This window comes from Carettochelys insculpta, chromosome 18 (genome assembly GCF_033958435.1).
Source record: "Carettochelys insculpta isolate YL-2023 chromosome 18, ASM3395843v1, whole genome shotgun sequence".
NCBI classification, from domain to species: domain Eukaryota; kingdom Metazoa; phylum Chordata; order Testudines; family Carettochelyidae; genus Carettochelys; species Carettochelys insculpta.
This window is the reverse complement of record NC_134154.1, coordinates 12,838,910-12,865,680: the sequence shown is the minus strand read 5'-3', so window position 1 is coordinate 12,865,680 and position 26,771 is coordinate 12,838,910. Positions and strand designations below refer to the sequence as shown.

The 26,771-nt window shown below is 43.5% G+C and overlaps 1 protein-coding gene across 8 annotated transcripts in view; it reads left to right on the top strand.

Moving 5' to 3' along the window:
• The window catches only part of ARVCF (ARVCF delta catenin family member), a 529,785-nt gene that overhangs the window by 190,495 nt on the left and 312,519 nt on the right, over nucleotides 1-26,771 (top strand). For all 8 annotated transcript variants that reach the window (XM_075012627.1, XM_075012629.1, XM_075012624.1 and 5 more), the window contains one exon: nucleotides 13,902-13,992. The gene's annotated coding sequence lies outside the window, so the exon portion shown is untranslated. The remainder of the gene's footprint in view (nucleotides 1-13,901; nucleotides 13,993-26,771) is intronic.

Here is a 26,771-nt window from a genome sequence, read left to right as displayed (position 1 = left end):
GATTATTTTTGAACAAACACACACATGCCTTTTTTGTAGTAAATAAATGAAACTAGTATATTTTCTCCAGTTTGTTGGATGACAACTTTCACATACTAATAACATTTATCTGCTCAGGATTCAGTGGCAGAATACCTTCTCCTCATAGTAACATGACTGAGTAGGTAATATTTTATGGAGACAAGTATTGGAGGGGTAGCCATGTTAGTCTGGATCTGTAACAGCAACGAAGGGTCCTGTGGCACCTTATAGACTAACAGAAATGGCAATATACAAAAACCCGTAGAAGAGCACTTCAATCTCCCAGGCCACACAGTAGCAGACTTAAAAGTAGCTATCCTACAGCAAAGAAATTTCAGGACCAGACTCCAAAGAGAAATTTCTGAGCTACAGTTCATCTGCAAATTCGACGCCCTCAGCTCAGGCTTAAACAAAGGCTGCGAATGGCTGGCTAAATACAGAAGCAGCTTCTCTTCCCTTGGTGTTCACACCTCCAGATCAACTGCTGGTAGTAAGCCTCACCCTTGCTGACTGAGCTAACCTTGTTATCCCCACCCTCGCTCTGGCTTATTTATACCTGGCCCTGCAGATTTCCAGGACCAGCATCTGATGAAGTGAGTCTGTGCTCACGAAAGCTCATGCTCAAAACTATTCTGTTAGTCTATAAGGTGCCACAGGACCCTTCGTTGATTTTATGGAGAGTTTGGAAAGGGCACTTGAAATGATCCAGCTCATATTTGTTGATACTATCTTTTCATTTCGTAATAGTTCATTATTCTGACGTTTGCAGTTGGTCCAGTCAGGACCCATTTCTCTAAAGTTCCTTGCAACAAGCATAGCACTCCTTGGGCTCCTCTGTGGAGATGCTTATTTTGATTTCACTATTCTCCTGCCTGTCTCCTGTCACTCACTCTTGGCACGAGACGTAGGCCAGATGGCCTTTTCAAAAATGAGGTGGAGTCCACTGCCTTGATAACAAATATGTAATTGTTAATGTCCTGTTTTCTTCAATTGTGCTCAAGAAAGCTGCTTGACATAGATAATTGTAAGAGGTGGCAATGTGTCTGAGGCCTGTTCTATCACTCTATTAGAAAGAAAGGGAGAGTTTAGTGGTTAAGGCACAGTTATGAATTGAGAAATCTGAGTTCAATTTATGCCTTTCTTTGGCCTTCAGCAATCTTCTTATTCTTGCTGCATCATTTTACGTACTTCTGCTTCTGTGGTGTATTCCTTTCTCCTATCCTTAGGGCTTATCTGCACTATCACGGAAGATCGTTGCACTCAGGGGTTTGATTTTGATTGACTTGCTCAATCTTCCATGGTTTAATTTTTGTTTCATGCATGTAGTCTCAACCTTGTAGTCCCTGTGAGATATGAGGAGTAAGGGAGGTCAAAGGGAGAAACTCTCCCACTGACCTTTCCCTGCATAAACAGGCAAGTTAGCCAAGTGCAGATATGTCGATTTTAGCTACAAAATTGGCATAGCTAGAATTGCATATCTGCGGTCGACTTTCTTGGTCTAGTGTAGACATAGCCTTAGTCTCATGTCTGTTTAGAAAATATTGGGAAGGTAAGGAGTATCACTTTACTATGTTTTATACACTGTATGGTACAAAGGAGGGGGACTAAGTTAATGAGGGCTGTTAAGTACTATGTAAAGTAACACTATTTCAGCATGGCTCATATTGTAGGCTGTAATTATTTATGCAGTTACTTAGTTCTAGTGTAACTTTGAAATGGAATACAGTTGTTAAGGTAAGGCAGGCTTTTTAATTCTAATGCATAAAATTCTGTTAATTGTCAAATGTTTGTTTTCCCCCCAAAATAAATGGGAGAGTCCTTTTTTTCCTTTGTCTATGTTAAAAAAGAACTTGAGGTTTTTTTAATACGTGGTTTAAGCAAGAAGTAATCCAGCAAAATAAAATATCTGGTGACTGCCTTTTGTTCAGAGTTGAAACCTTGCCAGCTTAATTGCTAAGCTGGTAGATGTTAGCCATTGGCAGCCAGTACAGCATAATTAAAATTCTAGAAGGATGTCAGATAAACACAGAAACATCTGACAGTGTTGACTGTAGAGTGCATCTGGTTATTGTAATTATAATAAAATTGTTACAGCACTGTATGGTTTTATAGCAACTAATTTGGGCTGTAAGAATACAATAAGGAATGGATTGTAAATCACAGTTTTCTTTGTACATTAAAATTGATGCAAAGATTTCTTTTCTTAAAGTTAACTAGTGAAAAATCACGATTCCTGTGAGAAGTCTGCCTTCTGAAAGAGATAAGTGAAGTGTCTGTGTAATTTTTAAAAACAGCGAGAAGTCCTGTAGCACCTTAGAGACTAATAGAGTGGGCCATTCTGTTAATGATTTAAGAGTTTGCATGTTACTGAAGAGGAATTTTCACACCACTCTTGAAAGAGAGGCTGCTGAACTCTCTTTTATATTCAGATTCGACACATTAACACGTGGTTTGAACCAGGATGGGAATTTTCTGGGACACTATAGGGGCTCATTTGCATACTTGGCTTAATCTAATTCTTGACACCCCCCCTTCTGCCCCTCTACTCTCTGATTTGCTCACCTCAATAATTTTTTTTTCTGATTTATCCACCGTGATTCCTGTTTTTGATTCTCTGTGCCTTAAATATTGAGTCTGTTCTGGTCTGGCTATGGTCTGAAGAAGTGGGTCTGTCCCTTGGAAGCTCACCTAATAAATTATTTTGTTAGTCTTTAAAGTGCTACTTGACTGCTTTTATGTTTTAATTAGAGCAGGGATGTGCAAAGGTAGGGGTGCGCCCCATTGGGGAGGCGTGACATTTCATAAGGGGAGTGCAGCACAAACGGCTGCTGGGTCTCAGGCTTATCCATCTCACTAAAAATGTAGATATATGCTAGTTTTTATGCTTGTGTATTCACGTTTATATAGCGATTAATTAAGTTTTTACATTCTACATGCTTATTTTCTTACACGTGCTGAAGGTTTTTTTTTTTCCATATGAACATAATCAAAATTTCCATAAGTTTGGATTACATTATACAGGTTGGAGGACCCCTGCTAATTAAAGGAACGAAAACTGGGGGCCAGTCTAAAAAGTTTGCACACCTCTGTATTTATAGCATAAGCTTTCATGGGGAAAACCCACTTCATCAGATGGACTGGCCGCTATGTATATAATTACTGCCAAAAAAAAATAGATGTTACTCTATTGTGTGTGTATGTATGTGTATATATCTGTGTGTATATATGTTATGTTATATTCTATCTTACATGTATACCTGCCTTTGCATTTCTACTCCAGTCCATCTGATGAAGTGTGTTCTACACACAGAACCTTATGCCCTAATAAATCCGTTAGTCTCTAAGGTGCCACAAGACTTCTTTTCGTTTTTACAGATACAGACTAACACAGCTATCCCTCTGTGCCTATTTTTGGTCTTTAAATATACAGTAAATCTTTCAAAGCAATTGTTGTATCACAAATATACTAAATTTCCCTTTTTCTCTAGTTGAAATCTTAATATTACTTTTCAAAACTTTTTGAGATCCCTGCCATGGTTCCATTTTGCTACCACCTGGATTAAATTACAGTGAATTTGATTGTTCATTGCAAGAAACTCAAATATAGTGTTGAGCAGAATTCACTACTGGAATCAGTGGAGCTTTGCCTCCTGCAGTCAAGCGTGAACATGGCCATCCACCCTAAAACTAAACAACTTTTTTCTTTCCTTTTCACTCCCTCCTTTGCCCTCTTCTGATAAAGATGGAGCTACACGCATCTCATAGAACTGGAAGGGACCTCAGGAGGTTGTCGAGTATACTTTTATTTGCTTCCGGCCTCTTTAGTTTCCTCTGCGTATTCCCTATCTGTTCTTCAATTGTGACTGCTAGAGTGCATAGGCACTAATCCAGATTAAGGGAGCCAGGCTCTGAGGCTACTTCCCTCCCCTAAACTTCAGTTAGGTTTCTGGGTTGGTTGAAGAACTGAGTAGTTTTGGAGTTAAAAGCCCCGGAATCAACAGGTTACTCAGAAAAGCAGGATTTTCCTGCTGGGGGATGAGCGGTGCAGCTCTCACAGTGAATATAAGACAATCGTTTTGTGGTATTTGATCCTTAGCAGAAACTTTCTAATTTAGTTTGATCATGTAAAGCAACTGTTTCTCTCATGTATAAGGGAATGTCTTGTGCATATATCTTGAAAATAAAAATATACCACTCAAAAGTTATTAGAATTATTATTATTTAATAAACGATTGGCTGTTCTGCAGGGCATCACAAATCATATACTCAATGACTTCTTATTTCTATTTCACAAGGTTACAATAATACTTATATTGAAATTTAAATTTATTGCCTTAGTGTGTGTCTACACTTGCATTCCTCTTTCGAAAGAGGTATGCAAATGAGGTAAATTGAAAATGCAAATGAGGCATAAAATTGCCTATTTGACACATAATTTGCATATTTTAATTTCGAAAGACAAAAGCCGGTGTAGACGCTGCTCTTTCAAAAGTAAACCCATCTTGGAAAGAATCCTTCTTCCCTTTATTTAATGGGAAGAAGGATTCTTTCCAAGATGGGTTTACTTTCGGAAGAGCAGCGTCTACACTGGCTTTCTTCTTTCGAAAGAAGCTCTTTTAAAATTAAAATATGCAAATGAGATGTTGAATATGCAAATTTATACCTCGTTTGCATTTTTGTTTGCCTCGTTTGCATGTCTCTTTCAAAAGAGGAATGCAACTATAGATGCACCCTTAGGCTACGTCTAAACGTGCACCCAACTTCGAAATAGCTTATTTCGATGTTGCGACATCGAAATAGGCTATTTCGATGAATAACGTCTACACGTCCGCCAGGGCTGGCAACGTCGATGTTCAACTTCGACGTTGCTCAGCCCAACATCGAAATAGGCACAGCGAGGGAACGTCTACACGCCAAAGTAGCACACATCGAAATAAGGGAGCCAGGCACAGCTGCAGACAGGGTCACGGGGCGGACTCAACAGCAAGTCGCTCCCTTAAAGGGCCCCTCCCAGACACACTTTCATTAAACAGTGCAAGATACACAGAGCCAACAACTAGTTGCAGACCCTGTATATGCAGCACGGACCCCCAGCTGCAGCAGCAGCAGCCAGAAGCCCTGGGCTAAGGGCTGCTGCCCACGGTGACCACAGAGCGCCGCAAGGGCTGGAGAGAGAGTATCTCTCAACCCCCCAGCTGATGGCCGCCATGGAGGACCCCGCTATTTCGATGTTGCGGGACGCGGATCGTCTACACGTCCCTACTTCGATGTTGAACGTCGAAGTAGGGCGCTATTCCCATCCCCTCATGGGGTTAGTGACTTCGACGTCTCGCCGCCTAACGTCGATTTCAACTTCGAAATAGCGCCCAACACGTGTAGACGTGACGGGCGCTATTTCGAAGTTACTGCCGCTACTTCGAAGTAGCGTGCACGTGTAGACGCAGCTTTAGTGTTCTATTTGTTTTGAGATGTGACTAAGCTGTTTTAATTGATGAAGTTTTATTGAAAAGAGCAAAGAAATTAGTAAGCTGTTAATAAGATAAGAAAAAATTGAACATTTATACTCACAAGTGGTAAATTCATCTTACTGACTGGCTGACTGTTCATGATGAAATCTTATTGAATGTGATATTCTGTGGAGACCATATTAAAGAGGAATGATTTTCAGTGCCGCTTGTTCTCGGCAAGCTCATCACCTAATAAGTTATTTTGTTAGTCTTTAAAGTGCTACTGGACTGCTTTTGTGTTTTGATAATGAGAAAAAGAATCTATGAAATCTTCACATGTTCAGTGTTCTTGGCCTGAACTTGCCCTCTTTTGGTGACAGAGGGGGTTTTTGGCTGTTTTGCCTGTTTACTGCCGGCAGCACCCTCTGCCTGCAGTGAGATCTTGCACGGCTATGCTAATGAGCTGCCGAAATATGCTAAAGAGTAGTCATTTGCAATTGCGAGACTGCTCATTAGCATGAAGCTGCCAGCAGTACGTCTCCATATAGACCCCACCTTGGACTTACCTATGTTATCATCCTTTCTAATGACTCATCCTAAGGAACACACCAAAGTGCATATTATCCATACACAGCTCTGCTTTAGGGTGCTAAACAAATCTGTGAGTCAGTTAGAAATACTCCAAAGATTGTGGGACGGAGTGTGGGAGGCTCAGAGAAGTGGGTTGGCAATGTGGGTGTGCAGGTGTCAGGGTTGGAGTATATGAGGTGCTCAGGGTACAGGATTGCAGTGTGTTGGGGGTGCAGAAGTTAGGGCAGGATGCTGGGGATGTGGAGGTGCAGGACTCAGGGTTGGGGTACATGGGGGCTAAGGGTGGTGGGGGCTGCAATATGTGGGTTCAGAAGTTAGGGTAGGATGCTGGGGATGACACGGATACAGGAGTAAGGTCTGGGACATGGGAGGGGCCCAAGCAGGGCACTGGGATGGGGAGACAACGCAGTGGGCTGGACTTGGGAGCAGGGTGTAAGGTGTATGGGAAAAGGGGACTACCCTGGGGCTCGGTTATCTTACCTGGTTGCTGGTGCTGGACAGCTGAGGTTGGGTCCAGATTGGAGATGGGCTGCTGCCATGTCTGGGACTACTGGGGCTACAGCTGCTGCTGCTGGGGCAGGGCCACCCCCAGTTCAGCACCACACTCCCTGCTTGGCCAGATGATCCCGCCCCTACTCAGTCCCAACATCCCTCCCTGCTTGGCCCAAACACATGCACACCCTGCTCGGCCTGAACATTTCCCCATCTGCCGCTCAGCCTGGACAACATCTCCCCCCATATGCTCAGCTCAAGCACCCCCATACACTCAGCACAAACACCCAACCCCGGCTGGTGCCAGGCCCCAGTGGTGCAGGGCCACCACACCTGCCTCTCCCCATACAGCCAGCTGAACTTTGCAGGAGAGGAGGTGGAAAGGCTGCCATCATGGCCAGGACCACTGGGGCTACAGCCACTGGATCTGGACCACCCCAAGTTCGGTCCCCTCACTCAACCCCTTGTTCAGCCCACAGACACACACTCCCCATCGTCCCTACCACTTGCCCCGAAGACATCCTCCCCCCACGATCAGCCTGAACAGCCCACTCCCGGCCAGTGTTGGGCCCAAGCCACAGCTGCTGCACTCGCCCCTTCCCCACAGCCAGATGATCTTTGCAGGGGAACCAGAAGAACCTTGAGTGCTGCCGACCTTTTCACACCCTTCACACACCCCCAACCCGCATACAGGCCTGAAAATCTTCAACGGTTTCTTTAGTGCCTAGGATTACTTGCTGGTGTCATATGAAGTTAATATACTACGTTGCTTTCTGTTGGCTTTTGTAGTTATAGATGGCTTTTAATTTTCCTTGAAGGTAGAAATATGCTAAACTTAAAATTACTGTTTCAGCAAATTACTGTCTGAATCTACAATAGGAAATAGGTGCATTTAGTTTTCCAACCTTAGTTTAGAGGGCATTTCCTTAATAAATGATTTACATCACTGCCATCTTGTAACGACTTGGGTGACATTTTATAAGCCGCTGTGCATTTTAAGTCCTGACATTTTAGGAAGCCATAGCTCTTGTTTATGGCATGTATGCATGCTGATGTGCCTTTGTTCACTTCTTATGTAATATTTATATACAATTTAATGGTAATAGCAGCTCTCACCCTTAACATCTATTTTGGAAGGTGTGGATATCTATCCAGCAGGCACTTTTAACTGGTGAATGAACCATTATTAAGATTTTCTGTAATTTTCTAGAAGTTCTGCCCTTGCTTTCTTTTTAGTCTTTGCCCAGGTTTTTAATCTCGTATTCTGTTGATTTAATTTATGATGGCCTTCTCCATAGTAATTTCACCAATTTACAGTATAATTAACAGTGAGTAGGAATTTGCAAGGGAGTTCAAAATCATGAGTTACACAAATCTATTTTTTAATTAATTCTTAACAATAATTAAATAAGTATTAGCGAATCAGGCAGCTTGGAGTCTGCCTCTTCTGGATGGACTATATTATGCAAATATGTGAAGCGTTACAATTTATAATCTGTACGGTGTGGTATACATAGTTAGTATCTATTGTGACTTGTTTTTGGTAGAGTATACTTTTAAATGGAGAGATTTAGCTCCCTGCTACCATTTTATATGTTCTTCAGATGCAGCCTGAAGTAGAGGTCACACCTACACATTTGGCTGCATTATGGGATACCTTATGATTGTTCTTTCTTGTTTTATCGATATTTTAATATAAAAACAACCATAAGCTTTCAGTCAGAATGGCCTGAGTCTATGGAAAAAAATAACAAGAATTCTGCAAGGACAGGAGGTGAAACGAGAGAGCTCAGAAAAGCAGTTCGAGATTCTCTCTTATTCTTTGTGCCCTTGTTAGAAAGAAAAAAAGTTACAGCAGAAATGAAGTATTGGGCAGTAGCATGGACACTCAGAGTGATTGTCACTTTAGTTCAGCTTAAAGTTCCTACTTGAGTGGTTTTATAATTTGAATGCAAGAACTGGTTACAGTTAATACAAATTGAACAGAAATTGAAGGTCAAATTGGACTTTCGTGTAAAGGTGCATGGTTCTTTTCTCATCGCAGGTTTGTACTGGTGCAAATGACTGAAGAATTGATCCACTGAAGTTGATTCTAGATTTCAGGTGTGAAGTGAGAGCTGCCATTCCGTGGGTTACTTTAGTATAACGGCATAAGTTACATAAGCCAAATTCTCCATTCTCCTTATCTGTGCGTTACTGCGTAGGATGCCTACGAGGGACAGATGCCTGACATCATTGTGTGTTAGGCCTTTCTATCCTGCTTTCACTGTGTCAAAGTCTAAGACAATTCTCATAGGTAAATTGATAGGCATTTGCAGCAGATTACAATGCCACTTTAGATATTGTTGGGCAACCATTTAAGAGAAATGGGATCTGTATAGTTAGAAAACCAGTCTTGTCATTCAACTTGGGTTCATGCCATCTGAAGTTTTCACTTGTTCAAAGATCCTTCATCAGGATGGTATCCAAATTCTTTTCAGTCATGGCAGTGGGAGGCTGTATTTCACTTCCACAGATCAGAAGGATGACCACTGATGTATTATCCTCAGCTTTGTCTCAAGGAGGAAGGGAGTGCTTATTACATTATATGGAGGGGCTGTTCAAGGCGTTCGGAGTGATGCAAAAGATGGCACAATTGAAGGGAGCAAGCATGGACAGAGTTAGGAGTTGTGGGAGGAGATGAATGCAGAGGTCCAAGCTGGGACAGATAGATGCACTGAAGATGACAAGAAATTCTCAATGGATATGTGTTTATTTTCCTATCCATTTTGCTGTTCAAGACAATTTGATCTGGTAGTTACAACTGCCTGAAAGTATTTATTTGCATTAGTTGTCACAAGGTTGGTTTAAATGTGTCTAATTTTTATTTTTATTTTTTTTAATGCTGAAGATATTTGGTTGAGAGAATGTAAAAAGCCTAAGACTCTTGTACCTGCCTGACTTGGGTAATTAGTTGCGAGTGAGAGAGAACAAGCAATTAGAAAAACCGTTAAAGGTTTTTCTCCACTTTTAAGACCTGAGTGCTGTTAGATATTTGACGTTATCACAGATTTTAAGTATAGCATTGGAATGGAGTAGCATTTACAATACAGATTGTTGCGCTTGGAACTTGTGTATGTGTCTCTGGCTTTTTGTCTCTGCACACATGTGCATGCTCCCCAGGTCATGTCATTGAAATGGACAGCAGCTGAGTATTGTAAAAGGGACTCTGAGCTATAATGATGAGCATCAACATGCTCCAGACTTGTAATGACTCTGGGCTTGATTTCTCCGTTTACCTTTCAGCAGTGTAAATCTTAAAGAACGCTGCTGAGGTCACAGTGTAAATGAGGGAGAATCAGGTCTTTTGTAGATTCAGAACTTCTCAAGTTCTGTAAAACAGCTACCTACATGTTCAGTGTAGTGGCAAGTGAGAAAATGTCTTTCCCAAACAAGGCCACTTGCTGATGCATCCAGCATAAAAGAATGACGGGGCCACACAATTGGCCTAAATGTGGTTTGATTCTTGAACTGCCACACTGGGAATCCTGGTGACTGGTGTCCTTTGTTTATTCATAGGAGGGGCACAGCACATGGAATGGCAGGATGGCCATCCCTACACTTTCTCTGTCACTCTAATTCTGACCCCGTGTAGCGTGTTCTCATATGAATGTTATTTTGGAGATATCAAATCAAAATTCTTCACTTCTTTGGGGGTTATGTAGTGCAACCATGTCTCAACTCATCGCAAATCCTTCCTTTTACTTTGCATGTTTCTTACTTCTTCCTTTCGAGCCTGATGCAGTTCCCACAAAAGTGAATGCCATATAAGGTTAGAATGAATATTTTATCATCTAAGTTGGTATTCAGTAGAGGCTATGGACTGTGGGGTAAGGGGAGGAGAAGTGAGTGAGTGATGGAGAACAGAACAGAAAGTAGTGTAAGTGAGATTGCAAGCTAATCACGCTTCTCTCATCTGAGAGCTCAATCTCACACAGAGTTTTGAAAAAGGATTCTAACAAAGGAGACAATTGGATTGCTGGACATCTTTACACAGCCAGGGAACTGAGATAATTTATTCCCTTAGTTGACAATATATGTCATTCGATTTTACTTTTCAGTTCTCATAAAACTCCTCTTATTCACTTATATCTGGTAAATCTCCCAAAGTGGAATGGGAAACAGGGAATCAGTCAATAGTACAGCAAGTATGCTTTGGATATTATTACTGCTTCTCTTCTGTTACCACATTAGTTATTACTACACTAATAATACAATCATTGTTACTTTGTATCTAACACTGTTAAGAGATGTAGTGGGTAAGCAGTTCAGGAGTATAGGACATTTAAGCCGTGTCTACACGTGCACGCTACTTCGAAGTAGCGGCACTAACTTCGAAATAGCGCCCGTCACGGCTACACGTGTTGGGCGCTATTTTGATGTTAACATCGACGTTAGGCGGCGAGACGTCGAAGCCGCTAACCCCATGAGGGGATGGGAATAGCACCCTACTTCGAAGTTGAACGTTGAAGTAGGGCACGTGTAGACGATCCGCGTCCCGCAACATCGAAATAGCGGGGTCCGCCATGGTGGCCATCAGCTGAGGGGTTGAGAGACGCTCTCTCCAGCCCCTGCGGGGCTCTATGGTCACCGTGTGCAGCAGCCCTTAGCCCAGGGCTTCTGGCTGCTGCTGCAGCAGCTGGAGATCCATGCTGCATGCACAGGGTCTGCAACCAGTTGTCAGCTCTGTGGATCTTGTGTTGTTTAGTGCAAGTGTGTCTGGGAGGGGCCCTTTAAGGGAGCGGCTTGCTGTTGAGTCTGCCCTGTGACCCTGTTTGCAGCTGTGCCTGGCACCCTTATTTCGATGTGTGCTACTTTGGCGTGTAGACGTTCCTGCGCAGCGCCTATTTCGATGTGGTGCTACGCAACGTCGATGTTGAACGTCGATGTTGCCAGCCCTGGAGGACGTGTAGACGTTATTCATCGAAATAGCCTATTTCGATGTCGCTACATCGAAATAAGCTACTTCGATGTAGGCTTCACATGTAGACGTAGCTTTACAGGCTTTCCCTGTAAATCCTGTCTATTATACTACACTTAATTATCTGATTCACAGGCCACATTTATGCTTAAAGAAACTTTAACAATAAACTAGACTTATTTTTAATACAATGTACATTCTTCTTTGAGGAGTGTCCCCATGGGTGCACCACCTAGCTATTACAGTGCCACTGTGCCTGTGGTTGGAGAATTATGGTAGCAGTTTCCTGGTGGGTTGCACCCAAAGAGCCGTCAGCACTTGTTGAATGTGGTGGCTGCTGTGCGTGTGCAGCCTGATGACCCCTCAAGTTCCTTCTCTGCCGCCATTGGCACCATTAGAACACACAGTTTTTCCTCTTAAACTTCACTTTCCTTCATAGTTTAGTTTGTTTAGATCGTTACTTGTGCGTTTGTTCATAGTAGTAGTTATGGTGTTAGTAGAGTTCATTGTTGTTTTTAAAAAACATATTCTACTGTTAGCTGCTTCTCTTGGGTCAGTCATGCCTAGCTCACTAGTTTTAAAAGATGCTTGATCTGGAGAATGTCCATACCAGTTGCAGATGGACATTCTCAATGGCTGTGTCTACACAGGCACAAATCTTCAAAATAGCCATGCTAATGGTTGTTTCGAAGATTACTAATGAGGCGCTGAATTGAATATTCAGTGCCTCATTAGCATTGGGATGCTTCCAGCCGTGGTGCTTCAAAAGCGCCACTTTCAGATGCCCTCGGCTTGGCGTGGCTGCACCGGGGTCCTTTTCAAAAGGACTCCACACATTTCAAAATCCTCTTGTGCTGTTCAGCTGAGCGGAATGGCTATTTCGAAGATTTGTGCCCTTGTAGACCCAGCCAATGTGTGTAATATCTTGTGAGGGACACTCTACAAGCAAATGTCTCCACTGTAAAAAGCTCACCACCAGAACAAGAAAGGTGAGAGCGCTCCAACTCAAGCTGTTCCTTATAGAAGAATCCATGAGGCCAGTCTCCACTCCTGCGCACTCATTGCCACTCAGGCAACCTTCACTGCTGGGGAGCTCTCGTTGTAAAATAAACACCAATTAAGTTCAAACAAAAGAAGAAAAGTCAGCACTTGTCTAAAGTCAGCTTCAGAGCCCAGCCCTCTCCCCATTCAGGAGAATGAATTGTTTTCTGTGGGGTGACAGAGCCGGCCCTGTGTGAATACCACTCAGGGAAAAAGCTTCCAGTACTGGTGCATGTGGTGAGCACATACCTATAATGGAATGGACGTGAGCAACACATCTTGAAGAACAACATTTAAGAAAGATAAATTGTCTGTTTCCAAATAATGTAGTGGGATATGAGTAAGGTATTTTCAGTTGAGTTTCCACATGAGACACGGGGCAACAACCTATGCCAAAGCAGACTTGTTCTACAGCAATTTTTCCTGGTTGCAAGTAGGGATGTAAAATCCCATGTAATTGGTTAGCTGGTTAAACACTAGACTTAAATGGGTTGAGGTTGACAGCTGTGGAAGCTGCTCTGTGCCAGGTGGGCTGGAGAGTCCCCCTGTCGTGGTCAGGAGCTGCTTCAGCTGGACTGGAGCTCCTGTTTGTGGCACACTGGCCTGGCTGGAGCATCCCTGCCCATGGTGCTGCTGTGGGGGTGGGACACTCCAGCACAGCTGGAGCAGCCCCCATCTGCAGCAGCCTCAGGTGTGCCACAGGGCTGGGGCACTCCAGCTGGGCCAGAGCAGTCCCTGTCTGCAGTGGCCACTGGTGCACGGTGGGCAGGGGTGCTGCAGCTGGGCCAAAGCAGCTCTGGTCCCCACGCCACAGGCAGGAGTGCTCCAGCTGAGCTGGAGCAGCCGCTTTCTATGGCAGGGAGGCCGCCCCACCTCAGCTAGGCTGGAGTGGCCTCCCCAGCTGCCCTTCCCCCCCAGGGGCCATCACTGACAGGACTACTCTAGCACTGCTGGACTGCACCCCACCTGTGATGGCCCTTAGGGCATACACCAACCCCCTGATTGCGGTGGGCAGGGGTCTGCTCTAGCCCATCCCACTTAACCATATCCGATAAGCCTCATGTGTTTTGGATGAGCCTAACCAGTTAAATGGTTAACCTTTAACATCCCTAGTTGTAAGAGAATTGAAGGGAACTTGACTTTATTTTTGGTGGGGAACAAACTTTGAGGCAGAATTCCTGTGCCTCCCCTGTCATAGAGAATCATGGATTCACATCTGTGCACAAAAGCAGGGGAAGTCAAGGAGACTGAACATTGAAGTGTTTTTACTTCATAAATGTCATTCTTTTTGTAAACACAGTAGTTCCCTCCCCTGGCATAGAATAATACATCTTTCTTCTTTCCGATAGATACAGTTATCATCAGATATTCCCTGGGCTTAATACCAAGGGAGAAGAACTTTTCTTTTAAAGCAACTACAAGAAGAGGACAATACAAAAGGTATTGTGTTTCTGCAGTTGATTACAGTCCGTTCCTCTTGTGTAATTTTCTGCTTTGATACCATATTAGGGTTTTTAATTCATTAAGTCTTGTTTTAGTTTTAAGATTCTGTTTTTGTTCCTTTGTAAAACACATTCAGTCTTACTCTACTAAAGACCCTAAATCTGTAAAAGTGGGTAAGAAAGGAGGAAGGGGGGTTGTAGTCAAGATGAGAATCTAAGTTCTCTGAGACAAGCAAAATAGACTGTAATTTCAGATTTTCGTTCACAAACTCTGTAGTGACAGAGCCATAGATAATGATGAAATTCAAGTGCTAGGCAAGAATATACCTTACTAGCTTGTTCTTCCTTGCTTCCATCCTGTCTGGTTTCTTTCTCATACCCAAGTTTCATACCTCTCTCCTCAGACACTCCCCACTCATCAACTGTTCACCCTCTCTAGGAGGGTCCGTTGCCAGCTTTGTCCACATATCTATTCTGGAGATACCATCACTGGACCTAACCAGAACAACAAGAAGTCTTGTGGCACCTTATAGACTAACAGATATTTTGGAGCATAAGCTTTTGCGGGCAAAGACCCACTTCATCAGATGCATGAGTGGGGGTGGGTGTTCAGAGGGGTATTTAAAGAGTGGCGTCCCAGTAAGAGGGAGGGCCACAGCTGACAAGGTCTGTTCAGCAAGGTGGAAATGAGCCAGTATCAACAATACTTATCAAAAGAGGAAAAAACAAGTCAGATCAGATGGGGGGATGTGAGCCTTTGTAGAGTCTAATGGGGATATATTAGCAGCCAGAGCAGAGAAACTGTCTTTGTAAGCTGCGAGCCACTCCCCGTCTCTGTTTCGTCCATGGTTTATGGAGTAAAATTTTCAAATAAATTGCAGCTCAGAGGTTTCTCTCTGCATCTGATACTTGGACCTAACCAGGTTATTCACAGAATCATGGGGACATTCTCATGTTCCTCAACTAACATCATATATGCCGTCATGTCCCAACGATGCCCAGATGCTTTATATATTGGACAGATTTCAAACTCTCTCAAAGAATTAATGGGCACAAAACAGACATAAGAACACTCCTGATTCACAAACTGGTCAGTCAACATTTTAATGGAGTGGGCCATTCTGTTAATGACTTAAAAGTTTGCGTTTTAATGAAGAGGAATTTTCACAACAGTCTGCAAAGAGAGGCTTCTGAACTCTCTTTTATATTCAAATTCGACATATTAACACGTGGTTTGAACCCAGATGTGAATTTTCTGGGTCATTATAGGGGCTCTTTTGCATACTTGGCTTAATCTAATTCTTGACTCACCCCCACACGTCTGCCCCTCTATTCTCTGATTTGCTCACCTTGATAATTTTTTTCTGATTTGTCAACCTTGATTACATTTTTGATTCTCTGTGCCTTAAATATTGAGTCTGTTCTGGTCTGGCTATGGTCTGAAGAAGTGGGTCTGTCCCACGAAAGCTCACCATCTAATAAATTATTTTGTTAGTCTTTAAAGTGCTACTTGACTGCTTTTTTAGTTTTGATAGTATATAGACTAGCACGGCTTTCTCTTTTTCACTAGGATGGTAGTATGCTCTCTTCCGGTATAACCTCCTGCAGCCATGCTTCCAGGGGATGGACTACAGGGTTTCTTAGGCAAGATGGTCTTCTTTTCTTGTGCACTTCAAAGAGATGTCTGTCTGTGCTGTACCTAAATCTGGCACTGGTGAAGCCACCTAAGATTTGGGTGGCTCCGCTACTGGATTCCAGAGCTCCACACTGTTGCTGAGTCAATCCCAAAATGATTGGTTTGAAATCAGGATCATACTCTGAGAATTGTAACAAGTACAAATGAAATCAGAAGCCACATTCTTTGTCCAATAGATGAGTTAGAGTAGGAGAAGTAACATTTTCACTGTGATTTTGGTGTCCTGTATGTTTTTCATGTGAGTACTTGTGCTCCAAAAATTCCATTATTGAGCATCAACAGTGCATCAAATATTAAAGGTTTTTCTGTTTGTTTCCCTGAAATGTTATTCCATTCATGCACTCTGTTTCCTTTGTCTCGTTTTAGGTGAGTTAAAGCTTGAGCCAAGCATTCTTCTACAAATATCTTGACTGGGAAATGGCTCTCCCAGCTGTCTAAATTAGCAAGTTTCATATATTCTTTTCTGATTTTACTTCTTCCCCCTTTGCAGATGATTATTATTTTTGTTAAACATTGTCTCTGGTTTGTGAGCCAGAGCTGAAGGTGTTTGTAATTCTTATTAAAGTTCTCAAACTCTTTGTAGGAAGGATTCTGAAAAGTTTACTTAGTCCTTGAATTTTCTTTGCCAGTTATCTATATCACTTATACAAACTTAATAAAAATGAGTTTAAAGATATGTTTATTATAGCTAAAAACCTGTTTAAACAGCTCAGGTTCTTGATGTAGTAGTGGAGAGAATTTATTATTAAACATTTGAAATGGCCAGACAGTGCAAGCAGATCTTATTTTTACCCATGCCTCAACATAAGTAGCAACAGAGTAGTTATTAAAAAGGGATGGTTAAATTCAAATCTAGTTTCAAGCAGATCTTAGGTAATCATCTGGAAGCTAAATATCTCTACCACTAAACAGCTGCAGTTAGGCACTAGTGAAATATTCCAATGGAAGGGAAACAACCCACTGATGTGGAGTTTAAGCTGTGAAGAGCATTGGGAGTTAGTCAAAGGGCACTGAGATTAAGTTACACAACTAATGGAGCTATGGACAGAAAGAAGGCATTGTATGGCTACATCATCCTGGAAGGAAATAACTGGGGTTTCCAAAAGGTTAAGTGGAGCTAAACTCTAATCCAACCTGCCTCTGGAAATTTGAGGTGGTTTGGACTGGGATCTGAACTCTGCAACACAGGCCAATATTTAATTATTATTGATTCCCACTTTGATCAGGGCGCCCACTGACAGGATCTTCTATTAACAGCACTTACAACATTAAACTGAGATGAGTGTTGAAACCTCTACTGCTCTGAGTTCTTTTTTGCCAAGAGGTGGGAATGGTGAAACACTCTGCTCCTGGATTCCCTGGCTTTCAGTTGAAATTTTGATGTAGAGGAATCTTTCTCTATGCTCACTCTCTCTTCTGCTTGTCTCCACTGGGGAAACCAGACAACCCTGAGATCACTTCTGCACTCTCTTGTTTGGAGGGCTGGCGGTGATCGATTGCTTCTCTGTAGTAGAAGCAAAGAATCCTTTGGGCTTTGTTAACTGCTCCTGTTTGCTAAGCTAGGCAGACTCCTGGCATGGAAAGCTTCAGTCCAAATGCATACAACTTTGCAATTAGAAGCTGTTGAAAAAGGGGTCTGCAAACAAAAGTATCAGGCAGTTTTAACTACAGGAGCTGCCTATAGAATCATAGAACACTGAACTCAAAGGGAACTCGAGGTCATCAAGTCCAGTGTACTGCTCTCATGGCAGGACCAGGCACTGCCTAGACCATTCCTGATTATGTCTGTCTAACCTGCTCTTAAATATCTCCAGTGATGGAGATTTCACCAGTTCCCTGCGAAGCTTAGTCCAGTGTTTATCCATCCTGACAGTTAGGAAGTTTTTCTTAATATCCAAACTAAACCTCCCTTGCTGCACTTTAAGCCCGGTACTCCTTTGTCCTGTCCTCAGAGGCCAAGGAGAACAATTTTTCTCCCTCCTCCTTGTAACCCTCTTTGAAGCACTTGAAAACTGCTCTCATGTCCCCTCTAAGTCTTCTCTTTTCTAAATTAAACAAGCCCATTTATTTCAGTCTTCCCTCATAGCTCATGTTCTCTAGACCCCTAATCATTCTTGTTGCTCTTCTCTGGACCTTCTCCAACTTCTTCACATCTTCCTTGAAATGTGGTGCCCAAAACTGGACACAGTACTCCAATTGAAGCCTAATAAGTGCTGAGTAGAGCGGAAGAATGACTTCTCATGTCTTGTTAATGACACTCCTGTTAATGCATCCTAGAACTGTGTTTGCTTTTTTGCAGCAGCAGCCTCACACTGCTGACTCATGTTTAGCTTGTGGTCCACTATGATCCCTAGATCCTTTTCTGCGGTACTCTTTCCTAGACAGCCACTTCCCATTCTGTATGTGTGCCTTACTAAAGTCTAGATATACCACAGCCACAGCTTCTGCCTTATTCACAAGATTTGCTGTCCTGTCAAAGAAAGCCATCAGATTGGTTTGCCATGATTTGTTCTTTACAAAATCAAGCTAGCTGCTACCTGTCATCTTATTTCCTTCCAGATGTTTGCAGATGAATTCCTTTATTACTTGCTCCATTATCTTTCCTGGCACAGAAGTTAAACTGACTGGTCTGTAGTTTCCATATTTGCCCTTTTCCAGTCTTCTGGAATCTCTCCTGACTCCCAGGACTTTTTCAGAGTTGATAGCTAAAGGGTCATATACCTCCCCTATCAGCTCCTTGAGTTGGATGCATTAGAATGCATTTCACCAGGCCTTGGTGACTTGCAGACATCTAATTTTGCTAAGTAATTTTTAACTTGTTCTTTTTTTATTTATCTTCTAAACTTACCCTCTTCCAATAAACAATAACATTGATTTTGGCTAAATGTCTGAGTAGAGTATTTTGAAGTTTAAGTGTGGACCACACCTGTGTTTCACTTAAATATGAGACACCTCTGGATTAGTAAAGGATGTGTGGAAGTTCAGGGTATTTTTCTCACAGCATTTATTTGAATTGGCACTAATCTGTGAAATCACTCTGACTCTTTGGCTTACCAAATTGTACAAGCTAGGCATAACATTATCCTCTGGTGGCTAAATTCTGCTGTTGATGCAACACTCATATCAGTGTATCAGCATGTAAAACAGAACTTGATCTGGTTCTTGGAAGACCAAGTGCTAAAATCTGTACTTCCAGAAGCCGCCAATTTCTTGTTCTCCAGCGGTTGGAAGTTAATTGGCCGGGTTCCTGCTGCTGTTTTTGCCTCTCAAACAAGCAGCTACACTCTGGATTAAGAGGTTGTCATTGTCCGTAACAAAGACTGCTCTGTTGGCAGTGTGTTATATGCTAGAATCTATCATATGAAACCATAGGTCTCTGAGACTGATTAAAATGTATCTGTTTTTTCCTGCTTTTGAATGTTTATGCATGAAACGCTGATTATTTGAGTTGCCTAATGAGCTGAGTACATTTGTGTCTTGCACATATTCATTAGTTCCCAAAATATATATTTGCATTGTGAAACTAGAATGCTGAAGTTTTGTCCAGGAGGGAACTGGATTGTACTTTACATTTATAAAGCTAAACTGAGACGTGGGGTAAACAGACACATCTCTCTTGACTGAAGGGGAGCTGGCCTCTGCTTACTCCAACTCTGAATTTGTTTCCTAAAGACTACCAACCAAGGTATCCTTCAGTCTGCATGGACTATGGATTGCGCCCTTTGTAACTCCTTTTAAGATCGTCATTTGCAGCGTTGACTATGACTGTGGAGGCCCACATGAGAGTGACAGTCCTTGCTACATCTGCTGCATATGTAGTGGGTGTCTGGCAGGTCCTTGCTGTCCTTTCTATGGGCTCGCTTCTCCTCTGCCAGCTGCTTGATCTTCATCTCGCCCTTCTGAAGGCCCTTGTGTAGTTCCTGCTTCCAGCTGCTGCGGTCGTCTGCCAGCTCTTCTCAACTATCTGGGTCAATGTCTACCTCCTTGTGGTCCCTCTTACAGACATCTTTGTAGCGCAGTTGGGGGCATCCGGGAGGTCTTTTGCCAGAGGCTCTCTCGCCATACAGGATGTCTTTTAGGATCCTTCCATCATTCATCCTGTGGACGTGGCCAAGCCAGCGGAGCTGCTGCTGCCTGGGGAGGGAATGCATGGTTGGAATTCCAGCTTGCTTGGGGACAGCGTTGTTGGGCACTCTGTCCTTCCATGATATCCCAAGAATGCGCCTGAGGCAGCACAAGTGGAAGACATTCAGCTTCTTTTCCTGGTGAGCATACAAGGTCCAAGACTCGCTGCCGTAGAGGAGGGTGCTGAGGACGAGGCTCTGTAGACTTGCATTTTGGTGTGAGTGTACAGCTTGTTGTTCTTCCACACTCCCTGGCTAAGTCTGAACAGAGTTGTGGCTGCTTTTCCAATCCTCCTGTTTAGCTCAGACTCCGGCGACAGGGTGTTGGTGATGGTGGACCCGGGGTAAGTAAACTCGTGGACGACCTCTAGCGTGTAATTGTTAATGCTGATTGATGGAGGTTCAGCAACGTCCTGACCAAGTACGTTTGTTTTCTCTAGGCTGATGGTAAACCCGAAGTCCTTGGATGGTTTGGAGAACTGATCCAGCAGTTTTTGAAGCTGGCCTTCTGTGTGTGTCACTACAGCAGTGTCATCTGTGAACAGCACGTCTCTAATGAGCACTTCCTGTACCTTAGACTTAGCCTTCAGCCTTGCAAGATTAAACAGTTTCCTGTCAGATCTTGTGAGCAAAAAGATGCCCTCTGCTGAGGATCCAAAGGGATGCTTCAGGAGGAGTGTGAAGAAGATCCCGAACAATGTTGGAGCAAGGACGCATCCTTGTTTGGCGCCACTCCTGGTGCTGAAGGCATCCGATGATGTGCCATTATATTGGATGGTCCCTCTCGTGTCTTTGTGGAAAGACTGGATCATCATGAGTAGCCATGGTGGACAGCCTATCTTGTGGAGCAGTTTGAACAGTCCATCCCTACTGACCGAGTCGAAAGCCTTGGTCAGGTGGATGAAAGCAACATAGAGTGGCTTCCTCTGCTCTGTGCATTTCTCCTGCAGCTGCCTCAGGGAGAAGACTATGTCAATGGTAGATCTCTCGGCACGGAATCCGCACTGGGATTCAGGATACACCTTCTCATCAAGCTTCTGGAGTCTGCTGAGGATGACACGAGCGAACAATTTACCAGTGATACTTAGGAGGGAGATTCCACGGTAATTGTTACAGTCACTTCTGTCTCCTTTGTTCTTATACAAGGTTACAATGTTGGCGTCCCGCATATCCTGTGGAACCTCACCCTCCCTCCAGCACAGGAATAGCAGCTCATCTAGGGATTCCAGGAGTGTGTCCTTACACTTGATTGCCTCTGGTGGTATACCATCCTGGCCTGGGTGGCCTTTCCTACTGCAGTGCTGTCAGTAGCTTTCTTCAATTCGACCACAGTTGGTTCCTGGTCCAGCTCATCCATGACTGACAGGAGCTCGACAGCATTGAGGGCTGTATCAACCACAGTGTCCTCGCATGAGTACAGTTTGGAATAGTGCTTGACCCGTCGCTCCATCTGTTTGGCTTTCAGTGATGACTTCACCAGATTTGGATTTCAGAGGTGCGGTCTTGTTCTGGATGGGTCCCATTGCCTTCTTTATGTCCTCGTACATTCCCCTGAGATTACCAGAGTCAGCACTGGTCTGGATACTGCTGCACAGCTTAAGCCAGTAGTTGTTGGCACAGCGCCTGGCTGTCTGCTGTACTATTTTTTCTGGCTACTCTGAGTGCTTGCTGGGTGCTCTGACTGGGTGAGCGTTTATACTCCAGAAGTGCAGCACGCTTCTTTTTGATGACTGAAATCATCTCATCGGAGTTAGCTTCGAACCAGTCATTTGTGTTTCCAGCTCTTCTTCCAAACACTGACAAGACCGTATTGTAGATTGTGTCCCTCAGGTGCTGCCATCTGGATGTTGCATCAGCACTCCCCGGGCTGCTGCGCAGATTCTCCTCAATGGTCTCTCTGAACATTTCACCTTTTTCTGAGTTTGCGGTCTTTCTGGCATCAATGCGGGGCCTTCCATTTGGTTTAGAATGGTGCAGCTTCTTGGGTCTCAGCTTGAGCTTGGAGCAGACTAGCAAATGATCTGCATCGCAGTCGTCACTATGGTAGCTGCGTGTCAGAAGGATGTTTTTGACATTGTCACGTCTGGTGATGACCAAGTCTAATTGGTGCCAGTGTTTCGAGCGTGGGTGTCTCCATGACACTCTGTGCTTTGCTGTATTCGGAAAAATGTGTTTGTGATGCACAGATTGTGGTACGTGCAAAGTTTGAGGAGATGCTGTCCGTTGTCATTCATTTTTCTGACACCAAAGTGACCTAGGCAAGAGGGCCACGAGTCATGATTGGCTCCAACTCTTGTATTAAAGTCACCCAAAAGGTACAGTTGGTCACGAGCAGGTATTTGCACTATGGCGGCACTGAGCTCGTCATAGAACTTGTCCTTTGCTTCTGGTATGGCATTCAGGGTTGGACCATAAGCACTGATCGGGTGGACGGGACCGGCGCAGGTTTGAAGTTTGACCTGAAGGAGTCTTTCTGATCCGCCCTTGACTAGTTCACCATTTGCAGAAGGGTGTTTCTGATGGCAAAGCCAACACCATGCTCCCTGGGTTCCTCTTGGGCTTTGCCCTGCCAGAAAAAGGTGTAGTCCTTTTTCTTTAGGGATCCCGAAGCTGTGAGTCGCGTCTCCTGCAAAGTGGTGATATCAGCTCGGACCCTCTTCAGTTCCTTGTTGATGACAGCAGTCTTTCAGGTGTCGCTGATGTCCTGAAGATCTTCAGTCAAACCAGTCAACATGGTCCGTACATTCCAACAAGCAAGCTTGAAACTTTGATGATTTCCTTTTCTTAATAGTTTTCTTGTTGGTTTGTCTGGTGCTCATTTCAGTCACTTGTCAGGTTTGGGAACCTTAAGCCTCGTGCACCCAGTGAGGCAAGTGAACTGTGGCGAGACAATACCCTACTGGCTGGGGGCTGCCCAGCTTAAGGCAGGCGGTGACTGTCCAATGAGATGCAATGATCTCTCCCACCATCGGAAGCAACCCCTGGCACTCGTTCTCTACGCCAGTCGAGCAAGAGCTTATAACCGGTATCTGTTGCCTCCCGTGTTGGCTCACCGCTGTTAAGCGATGCTGGAGTACCTCTCCAGGCACGAGCCTGGGCAATTTTTATGGAGACCCTGGGCTGCCCAGACACCAGGCCCCTGCTCTCGGCTTTACTGATATAGTCCAAAGGAAAGGATAAGCTCTATGTTTGGTACCAGCTCAGGTGCAGGAGTTGCCAGGACAGTGCCAGAAGTTGACACAGAACCACCTTAGGACGCCCCTCTGGATTTTCTGTCAGGGTTTACTCCCTTAGCCTTACTCCTTCCCAGGATAACCCACAAGGCAGTGGGGCATCTTCCTCCGCCTTCACAGGATTTGTCGATTTGCAGCACCGCACCTCCTGGTCTGTCGTTGAGACTGTGCATTAGAAGGGAGAAGGAACAAGTCCCTTCATAAGGTCAGTATGTGAGACAGACCAGACCCCCCCTCACTGTGTTTCACCTGCGAGCTGACGCAGTTGCCCGGGGGATGGCGTCACTGTAATGCACAACAGCTGCTAGGAGCCAACACTGAGAGCTGAGTGGTGGGTGAGGACCGGTGCTTCCGTCCGCCTGAAAAGGCGCAGCTGCTGGAGAGTCAAAGGAACTACCTGTACCCCAGACACCCCATATCCTAAAGACTACAGAAGACAAGTAAAGCACTGATCTGTATGTGTCTACACAAGCTGGAAATTACACCTCCAACACCAGTGTAATGTGTCCTTAGAATGGGACATACACTTCCTGGAGAGAATTAGAGCACTTGAGTCTCATTCTGTTTTCACCCTAGCTTCACACTGATGTCATTGACTTCAGTGGCATTTGCCCAGTTTAAAATAACATGAGATCTGAATTTGTTTGCTATTTCTCAGTGACACAGAAGCTGCCATAAGGGAGAGTAATGCTTGTGGGAGTGGTTGGTAAGCAGTTGTTAAAGTCAGTTTGTTTTTGTAGCTTTGGGAATTTCAAGCATGAACATGAACTATTGTTCTGTCAGAGGTATTATTTGTACATGTTTTTGCAGACCCTCTGAAGAGGTGGTGAAGAAGCCACATATCCCATAGGAAGGTGAGGGAAAGATTTTTAAAATAAGGTACACATTGAGAGAAACAGTAAAAGGGGTATTTTTTTTCCTCTGTTCTCTAAGACCCTTTAGAAAAACATGTTCTGAAATCCGTCTGTCTGTCTAATCTAATATGGTGTTTCTCCCCCAGGAGTAAATTTGTATTGCCAGAAAACTCATCCTGCAGAGTTCAGAACATTTTATATATATATTTTAAAAAAATTTTCGATTCAGGCTTGTAAAAAATATTTTCTGCTTTGATACCTTTGTTTGCATTACTTCCATAAGTGCTAGTGAAAGTTGCCCTCATAAATCCACTGTGAACAGAGCACTAGAATTGCAAAACTTTTGTTAGTAAAGAAAGTATGAACGCTCTGTTATTGGAACTAGCCTTCCTTCCACAGTAATCTACAGATCTCATTTAGCTACAGGCATCCCTGCACTTCTTCAACATAAAAGGAAGCAAATCTCTCAATAGCCTGAAATCAAATTAGGTCTGTGTTTATCTACATGTAAAACACCTGACCCACTGTGCCTCCCTTGAGTGCAAATAATTTTGCTGATAAACAAAACTAGACCATGGGCTTTGGATCTGAGATTAAGCAGCTTTGTGTTTTTATCTTGTGATACTATTTATAGAATCAATTAACTCCTCATTGTTGGGATAAGTTGTTTGACGCATCTGTTGCTGAGCTCAGACACACACTCCTCTATATGGTGGCAGTTTGATTTCTTCCTCTCACCTCAGAAAAAACACTTTCTTGATTCCTTGGCTCTCGTACCCTATTACCCCTTCTTTACTTATGCTACATCGATGACATCTTTATCGTTTGGACCCACGGTAAAGAGACTCCAGAGAGAATTCCACAGAGATTTTAACTTGCACCCTGCCATCAGTCTCAGCCTTAACTATTCCGCACAGGAGAGAGATTTTCTGGAACCACAGTACAAACCACAGATCACATTAACACTACTCTCTACCTGAAACCCACTGACTGCTACACTTACCTGCATGCCTTCAGCTTCCATCCAGCACACACCACACGGTCCATCATTTATAGTCAAGCCCTCAGATACAATAGCATCTGCTCTCATCCTACTGACAGAGACCGAAAACTTCAAGACCTCTAGCAAGCATCCATAAAACTTAATTACCCACTGGGAGACATAAAAAAACAGATTGACAGGGCCAGACGAATACCCAGAAACCAGCTACTTCACAGTAGCCCCGGAACATCAGTAACAGAATACCACTTGTCATACCTGTAGCCCCCAGCTAAACCCCCTGCAACACATCATTAAAAACCTACACCCTATTCTAGATCATGATGCTACACTCCGGAAGGCTGTAGATGACAGGCTTGTCCTCTCCTATAGACAACTTCCTAACCTAAGAAAGTTTCTCACTACCAATCACAGGCTACACCACAGTAATACTAATCCTGGAACTTTTCCTTCCAACAAACCCTGCTGCCAACTTTGTCCACATATTTATTCTGGGCATACCATCACTGGACCTAACCGTGTTATTTACAAGATAAAGGACTCATTCTCGTGTACCTCAACCAATATTATATATTTCATCATGTGCCAACAATGTCCCTTTACAATGTACATTGGACAGACTGGGCAAACTCTTGGCCAAAGAATGAATGGACACAGAGCAGACATCAGGAATCTCAAAACACATCAGCCAGTCAGTGAGCACTCCAGTGGAATGGGCTGTCCTGTTAAAGACCTGAGAACTTGCATTTTACAACAGAGACTTTAAAAACACTGCATAAAGAAAGCTGTGAAATGGAGTTTATATTCAAATTTGACACACTAACATTTGGTATTAACAAACACAACAATTACCTCACGTATTACAAGGACTGTTTCCCTTCCTTTGATGCTCATAATTATCTCAGGCAAGACACTTAACATCCCCCCCTTTTCAGTCCTATGTACTTGATTTGCCAGTTTTTATTGCAATTTTTTTTTGGATCTCTGTACTTATAGGTATCAATCTGTATTGGAAATGAAATTGATCTGATGAAGTGGGTCTGTCTCACGAAAGCTCTTCATCAAATAAATCATTTTGTTAGTTTTTAAAGTGCTACATTACTGCTGTTCCTCTTTCTAGCTATCTATTATCTTAAAACTCCTGCCTAGTGATTATTATTGCACTGTTTGTAGTCTATGAAGCTGGCCACAGAACCTGAACAACTTCCTTCATCCCTGCCACTTGCCATATTTTTTTCCTTTGTCATCACAATCACATTATCTGTGAAAGGATGAGGCTGCAGGGTTTCCACATCCTGCTGCAATGTTTTTGTTGCTGTATGTTGCTGTAGAAGGGATCTCCTCTGCCTGTAACTGTTGAGATGACTCCCTAACTGCCTGTTCTTCTGATCTTAAATGTTTCAAAATGGTGATTAACTATAAATGTTTAGAGTCTAGCAATTGACAGCTTACAAGCAACTCCAGGCTAATCCAAATGTTAGTACAGAACTAATCTAATTCAGAACTCTGTCGTCTGGCAACGTTCGTAATCTAGCATGTGGCGACCACTTATCATGGGTGTGGCTAAGTTTCCTGTGGTCTCATAAAGTTTGTTCACAGCCACCAGTTGTGGTTCTTATTGTTCTCTGCTTTTATTTAGCTGTAGTTTACCCCAAATGTCTAAGTGCCCAGTAAGAAGTGGAAGTGTTGGTAATGTGCTAGGCTGAGGTCTGCAAACTGAGGCTCTGGAACCACATGTGGCTCTTTAAGGACTTCTTTGTGGCTCCCAACTCTGTAATTGCAAAGAGGGAAAAAAAAACCCAAACAGCCAAACCCAAAAAACCTCCTGATTATTTCCGATAAACGGTGAACATCTAAAAGCCCAAAAGTG